Raw genomic sequence first — 8657 nt, forward strand, 5'->3', positions numbered from 1 at the left:
TACAGCTAGCAATTCTTTTTTTTTTTTTTAAGATTTCATTTTTAAGTAATCTCCACATCCAACACGGGGCTCGAACTCACAACCCCAAGATCAAGAGTTGCATGTTCTGCCAGCTGAGCCAGCCATATGCTCCTACACCTAGCACTTCAGGAATTCTATCGAAGCTATTAAAGCTTTCCAATCTAGCATAGTCATTTTTCACCTGAGCAAATTAAGATTAACTTTCTAAACTTATATGGGCAGTTAGTGATCCACTCAACCTTTCAACGTTTTGGATTCCAAGTCTAGTGCTCTTCTCAGTTTTTAAATTATTGTTTCCCTCCTCAAATTTATTAACATAGATTTTTAAACTTCATTGGTAAATCACTAAAATTCTCCTTTAGTGTTGCCAACATGAGTTGTGTTTATTTTTTGATGTTACTTAGTACCGTCAAAATGATTCACATTATACTAAGTATCTTGTATGATTTTATGGGGTTTGGGAATCACAACGAAAATCCCACTGCACAACTATAGAACAAGGTTAACTATAGTACAATATCACAGCTAGGATCTTGACATTGACATAGTCAGGGTATAGAAGGTTTCCATCACACAGAATCATCTGGTGTCTTTTTATATCCACACCCACAGTGTCCTACCCCGAATCGTCACTGATGCCCTAGCAACCATGAATCTCTTCTCCATTTCTATACTTTGTTATTTTAAGAATGTTGTATTAAATGGAATCATACAGTAAGTAACCTTTTGGGACTGGCTTATTTCACTCAGCGTAATTCTCTGGAGATTCATCCAGGTTGTTATATGTACCAATAATTTGCTTTTTGGTTGTGTGTTTTCTTTGGGTAAATATCCAGTAACAGAATGACTGGATCATAGGGTAGTTCTATTTTTAAGTTTTTGAGGAACCTCCATACTGTTTTCCACAGTGGCTGCACCAGTTTGCATTTCCACCAACAGTGCCTGAGGTTTTTTCCTCCACAACCTCACCAACACTTGTTTCCTATGTTTTTGATCTTCACCATTCTGACAGGTGTGAGGTGATATCGCAATGTGGTTTTAAGTTACATTTCCCTGATGATTAATGACGTTGAGCATCTTTTCATTAGTCCATTGGCTATCTGTATTGAAAAATGTCTTTTCAAGTCCTATGCCCATTTTTAATCTGATTATTAGGTTGTTTTTTTTTTTTTTTTTGGTTTTGAGTTGTATAAGTTCTCTATATATTTTGGGTATTAACCCTTAATCAGATATATCATTTGCAAATATATGCCCCTATTCAGTAGGTTATCTTTCCGTTTTACTGATAGTTTCCTTGCTATGCAAAAGCTTTTCATTTTGTTGTAGTCCCAGTAGTTTAATTTTGCTTTTGTTTCCCTTGCCTGAGGAGACATATCTAGAAAAATGTTTCCACGGCCAACGTCAAAAAAAATTACTGCCTTTATGTTCTCTTCTGGGATTTTTATGGTTTCTGGTCTCACATTTAGGCCTTTAATCCATTTGGAGTTTATTTTTGTGTGTGGTGTAAGAAAGTGGCCCAGTTTTCCCAGCACCATCTATGAAGAGACCGTCTTTTCCCCATTGCATATTCCTGCCTCCTTTGTCATAGATTAATTGATCATATAAGCTTAGGTTTATTTCTGGCGGCTCTATTCTGTCCTATTAATCTCTGTGTCTACATTTGTGCCCTTACCATACTGTTTTGAGTACTACAATTTGGTAGTAATTTGCTTTTTGTTGCTAAGAACTCTCCTAATTATTTTTGACATTGTAGGAACAGTGACATTTATCAATAGGTGTCACACTTTAAAGAATCACACAACAGTGATTCAATGATACCCTTTGTTACTTCTGTTTCATGTAAGTCTGAAAAGCAGTGCTGAAAAGTCATTTAGATTAAATTGAGTTCACTTCAGTAAAGGTGTACGGCAGCAATGGAATCCCCTTGGTAACAGTCAGTTTATAACATTCCTTATACATTTACAAAGTTGTAAATTTTAGAAAATACAGCTTTTATTTGACATAATTGTCTCATAATTTAAAAGCCCTCCTATCCGTAATAATTACCAAACACCGAGGCTCACCTGAAAATATGAGCACTTGCAGTAGCCATGATGGTATGAAGTGCTCTACTGAAGAGATATAATGACTGTCGTGCGCTCTAGTCCCTTGTAGATTGTCTGCTTGCTTTTTTTTTTCAATTCTTTATTTAAACTCAGTTTACTTAACATGTCCTGTATTATTAGTTTCAGGGGTAGAATTTAGTGATCCATCAGTTGGATATAACACCCAATACCCATTACATCAAGTGCCCTCCTTCATGCCCATCACCTAATTACCCCATCCCCCCACCCACCTCCCCTCCAGCAACCCTCAGTTTGTTTCCTATAGTTAAGAATCTCTTACGGTTTGCTTCCCTCTCTATTTTCATCTTATTTTATTTTTCCTTCCCTTCCCCTATGTTCATCTATTTAGTTTCTTAAATTCCACATATGAGTGAGATCATATGGTATTTGTCTTTCTCTGATTGACTTATTTCACTTAGCATAATACACTCTAGCTCCATCCATGTCAGTGTAAATGACAAGATTTCATTCTTTTTGCTGGTTGAGTAATATTCTATTATATATATATATATATATACACATATACATATATATATTCTTTTTGCTGGTTGAGTGATATTCTAATATACATATATACATACACACACACACACACACATATATATATATATATACACACACACACACATTTTCTTTATCCATTCATCTGTCGATGGACATCTGGGCTCTTTCCATAGTTTGAGAATTGTATCCTGGAATTCTCTGGCTGCCTCAGATGCATATTTGGGGGCATTTCTTCTGTTTCGCCATGTCATCTAAATCCCAGCCTCTGGGACCAGGGTTTGGATGGGCACAGAATTCCTCAGACAGGCACAGCTTGGAGTTCTTCCCAGGAAGGGCCAAATAGCCCTGGAGGGCCAGAAATGCCAGGGACACCTGGCGTTGTATTAAAGTAGAGGAAGAGAGAGGGGCAAGAGCATTTGGAGACATAAAAGAGAATGAGGGCAGAGAGTAAATATTTTGTTATATATCGCTACATAAAAAAAATTACCACAAATTTATGGGCTTAAAATAGACAATGTATTTATTGTCTCACAATTTTTATGGGTCAGGATTGTTGGCAAAAATGAACAAACCATTTAAAAATTTTTAAAGAGAAAGGGAAAGTTTTATCCAAGCTCCAGTCAGGACAGTTGCCAAGGATACACAATCTTCACAAAGAAGAGAGTGCTCCAGGGAAGGGACATTTGGTGCAGGGTTATATATGTTTTTCTACATGAAAAGTTACAAATTATCATGATGAAGGACATTCCAGAAAGTTACAGACTTTCTCTTATGTTTTTAGTAATACAAGGCTGCATGACTTTAATCTGATGGGAACCAGGGAGGTTTCTTTGTTTTTCTTATCTTTATGTTCAGAATGCTCCTTTTTGGTTATTATTTATTTATTTTTTTAACAAAGCAGACAAACAATGGGTGCTTGGGGCAGAAATAGAGCCCACGCTTTGAGGTTTTGCTGAGTCATTTTGACCTCAGTAAATGTTAAAGCATAGCTTCCCTGGGAGCCCAGGAGCAGGGCCCACAAACATTAAAAGTTGAACATTTCCTTTAGCATTTCCCCCCTTTCGATCAATAATCTTTCCTCAGAAAGCATGGATGATCAACTCTATGTTTTTATGTCCCTTTGTGCGAGGGTGACCGGCTTGTCTGCCCTGGGTCCATCACGCCCCTCTTTGCTAGATATGAATATATATATATATATATTTTACCTAGGGTTTCTCACTGGGTGGAACCTATTGTAACATAAATGGTGGGAAGCTTAAAAGAGATATATGTTGTCTATTTAAAGTCCAATTGACAAGCAAACATAGAATGTGTGCTTGGCTTAGAGCATCTGGTTTTATATTTGGTAAAGCATTTTTAACAAAACACATGGATAGTAAAAGAATTCAAATAAGTACAATTTGTTTTTTTTTTAAAGATTTTATTTATTTATTTGACAGAGAGAGAGAGACAACGAGAGAAGGAACACAAGCAAGGGGAGTGGGAGAGGGAGAAGCAGGCTTCCCGCGGAGTGGAGAGCTCGATGCGGAGCTAGATGTGGGGCTCAATGCGGGGCTCGATCCCAGGATCCTGGGATCATGACCTGAGCTGAAGGCAGACACTTAATGACTGAGCCACCCAGGCGCCCCATCAGATAAGTACAATTTGAAGGAACCAATGCAACATTGGAATAGACTTGAATAGACAGGAGAAAAAAAAAATCTAAAGAATCCTTTATATACATCTTGATAAAGGGGTAGGGAAACTTATGATTATTTATGAGGAAAGATGGAGCATGTACATTGAGCAAACATATATGTAAGGTATATTCCCATGTTTACTTTGGGGTGGAAACTTAACACCAGAGCAGGGAAAAACTCAGTCCCTGACATCAGGAGGTTACCTTAGGACAAGGAGAAGGGGCTATGGGCATGCTCCAAAAGCTGGTATAATCTGGATGGGGTCTTAGGCTTGTCTCTGGAAAGGAATTCAGGGCCTTGCTCGTTCCTAGGTTGGAACCATATCAGTTGACCTTGAGTCCAAGCTTCTGTAGAGACAGCTAATGACTCTGTTAGTGGGGTCTGAAAAGACACAATAGCTGATTAGGGGGAGACAGTTCTCTGAAAAACAAGCTCTAGACTTTTTGCTAATTTAGTCTCGTTAACGCTATGGGGCACGGTTTCAATGCCCCCCTGAGTTATGATCATTTTTCAATCTTGAAGAATTGGAATGATGACCTCTCTGGCTATTTCCTTATCTCCTCAGGTAAGGTAAGTTTTGGGTGAAGAGCATTTTTTGTAAATCTCAGCTGTAACATGCCTATATGCTGAATTAGTCAAAAAGAAGCCTTTATTTAGAATTTGAATTTCTAGGAAGTCTGTTAAAATATAAATATAAAGATAAAGATAAAGATAAAGATAAAGGCACCCCTATATACGGCTCAATTGGTCAAGCTTCCAACTCTTGATTTTGGCTCAGGTCATGATCTCAAGATCGTGAGATGGAGCCCCATGTTGGGCTCTGTGCTGGGCGTGGAGCCTGCTTAAGATTCTCTCTCTCCCTCTCCCTCTCTCCCCCCCCATTCTCTCTCTATCAATATATATTTCAAGGCACATGCCTAAATAAGATCACAGATCATTACAAAACTTAAGACTTAATTAATTATCTGTTTAACCAAGATAGACAAGAGATTCTATTAAAGGTTATATAGTTGTTAGCAAAACTTAGCTCCTTTAATATTAAGGAGTTTTAGTTTTCTTAATTAATTAAAGACCTGATAAAAACAAATATACAGATTTTGTTTTTCTGGGCAGGTTGGGGGAAAAAAAAACTGTTTATAATTTCAAGAGCAGATGAACAATCCAAAAAAACTTTGTCTTTTTAACAGAGAGAAAAGCCAAATCTGAAACCTGTGTACTTTTATTTTTTTAAATATTTTATTTTTAAATAATCTGTACACCCAGTGTGGGGCTCAAACTCAACCCTGAGATCAAGAGTGGCCTGCTCCACCCACTGAGCCAGCCAGGCACCCCCATGCCAGTGTACGTGTAAAACTCTCTTATTCCAATCTTAGTCGGTCCTGACTGTGCATAAAGTTCTTTTCCAAAGGTTCCCCTTCACAAACTTTCTACAACTTTTTTTTTTTCATTCAGACTTTGTCCTCAGTTTTACCTCTCTAAATAGTCTTATTTCAGGACAAAATTACTTTCTTTTCCTTTAGCAAAAATGTATTGTCATTCCTTATACCTTTCTCACACATCTCCTACTTTTCTACATACAGATTTGCTTTCCTTATCATTTTCCAGCAGTCTTAATTACATGTGGCAGAATTTTAACTTTTAGAAATCTTAGTCTCCAGTGAAAAGTAATAGTAACCAATTGTGATCTATAATACCAGAATTCTTTAGATTGGCAAATTTATGAATATATTCCATAATTTTTTAGAAGCCTGTGGTTTCTTTATAGTGCAATTTTTAAGAAACCATAAAATAGGTTTACTAACAAACCCAAATATCTTTAGTTTTTCTGTAATAAGTTAAGACAGACAAATCTCACAGTTTAGTAATTAATGTTTCAGTATTTTATCTTATTTGGAAAAGACTTAGATATTCAATGAATTCAACCCAATTTATCATTTAATTTAGCAAAACTTCAAAGTTTGGGGTTGCTAAAGAGTTTGAAAGCTATTTTAAAGTTTATCTGTAAACGTTTTTAGTTATTTAACCTATTGGCTCTTAATACTCATGAGAACTTCATGAGACAGACAAAAAAACATCCTCTCAAGTCATCTTTTTCTTGACAAATTACAATAGAGATAACACACGCTTATTTGGCTTGAGTAAACCTTGGTAGAACAAAAGTTTTATATTTAACGCTGAGAACTCTAAAGACATGTCTATTTTAATTGGACCAACAACCTTGGATTAGCTTCAATACCGAACTCGCTGCGCCCGCGTCCACTAACAAGTCAACCTGTTTGTCTCCCACTGTCAGGTCTTCCCTGGGGCTCCCGTGGGAAAATGGGAAGCGAGCGGTTTAGGTCCAGGGGAGCGCTTGGGCCCCTGCGTGCTGATTTGGGAGACGCTTCGGTTTGAACCTCACGAGGAGGTAGCCCAACAGCTTCGGGTGCTCTTTGCTCCTTGCTGGTGAGGGTAGGAGGAGCGGGAGCGGATGGTGCGGGTGTGGAGGTGCTGAGGTTTTTACAGGGGCGGCCGCGCGCGAGCAGAGCAGCCCGAGAGCTGGTGCCGGGGCAGGAGGCGGGGGGAAGCAGAGGCAGATTTAAACTTTTGAACTGACATTCTCTATTTTTTAATCTCCATCTCCTGTCTTTTCCTCCTGCAAAACGGGCTTTTTCTCTGGGTGCCTTTCAGCCTTCGGGAAGAGGTTGAGGAGCGGGCAGTGGGTCCGGCATTGATTCTGGTGCTTGTGCTTGGAGAGGGGGTGGATTTAGGATTTCTAGTGTCTGCCCATCTTCCGCCTCCTCTCCCTCATTATTCTGACTATTGGGAAGGGGATGAGGTGTCTACAGTTTTTGTTCATCTTTATCTCTTTGGATCATCATTTGGGTCCCTTCCTGAGATGCATCTTTTTTTTTTTTTTTTTTGAGATGCATCTTTATTATGGAGTAACATAAAGATCTGGACGTGGGGAATTTTATCTGAGAGCATGTGAACCTGAAAAACATTGGGGTTAGTTTTTATCTTTTTGAGTTGTAGAATGGCCAATTTTAACATGCACTTGCCTTTAAATCAATGAAATAGAGCTCCGTTCCAAATCAGCTTTGGCAATACATATGGAGGTAGAGAAAATATCTCATATTCATAACACACATGGACACATGGACACAAATAAGATGCAAACAAAACTTAGCCTTTGTTTCACTAATATTTGTGCAGAGGACATTCAAGACCCAATTTCCAACTAGCCCCCTTTTATTAAAACAAAATGAATTATAAGACAGCATTATAATTTATGGATCCATGAATTTGTTATTTTGCATGGCCTGTTTCATGCAAAGATATCACAAGCTGCAGCAACAGACAAAGCACACGAAGCCCAGAGCACCTCTGTGATCGTCGGTTTCCCCCCAGAAGCTGGCGGCTTCACCGACTGAACCACATGGCTTCCTAGTTTCTGGTTACTTAGTCTTAACTTAGTTTCTCTCACTGTGCATACGAGAAAACCAATAAAGATGTGTCAAAAGAACCTGATTTGGGCCATCTGAGATACAGGTCATCCTGACATTTTCCCATTTAAATAAGCACTTGCAAGTATAGGCTCCCTATGTATTGTACATAGAGCGTGCTGGAGTTTTCCATGGGTGTTGTTGGTTTTCTGGGGGTGGTCCAGCTTTTGAAGCACAGTTCCCATTCCTTTCAGTTTCAGCTTTATTTTTAGAATAAGGCTTGAATAAAATCTAAGGGTAAAATCTAAGGATATTAAGTGTGGTGGGTCCAGAGGGTGCTGCTTGTGACAGTCACTTCCAAATGGTCTCGATACACCCTCTTATGTGTCTCGGGTTTCTCTCAGTGAGGTTTCATGCAGGGGCTCGGAGCACTGGATGATCAATCCTTATGTGTGCATCCCCAGACTAGCCAATCATTAATTACCTTATGAGATGGGAAATTCCTGTGGGACCACTACACTTCTCTGGGAATATCCTCAGACACCTCCTCTAGGCTTTCAGTCCCCCGGAAGCAGCGTTTGGCTGGAAGGAGCAAATTTCCCTGCTCGTTGGAGCTGAGTGATTTAGTCTTTCATATTTCTAGCCAGAAAATTTACTCAAGCCTTATATTAATAAGATTGGTATAATGCCAAATTAAAACAACCAACCCGGGGCCCCTGGGTGGCTCAGTCATTGGGCGTCTGCCTTCGGCTGAGGTCATGATCCCCGGGTCCTGGGATCCAGCCCCGCATCTGGCTCCCTGCTCCGCGGGAGTCTGCTTGTGTTCCCTCTCTTGCTGTGTCTCTCTCTGTCAAATAAATAAATAAAATCTTTACCAAAAAACAAAACAAAACAAAAAAACAACCAACCCATCAACTCCTACC

Source organism: Neomonachus schauinslandi, chromosome 2, assembly GCF_002201575.2.
Source record: "Neomonachus schauinslandi chromosome 2, ASM220157v2, whole genome shotgun sequence".
NCBI lineage: Eukaryota > Metazoa > Chordata > Mammalia > Carnivora > Phocidae > Neomonachus > Neomonachus schauinslandi.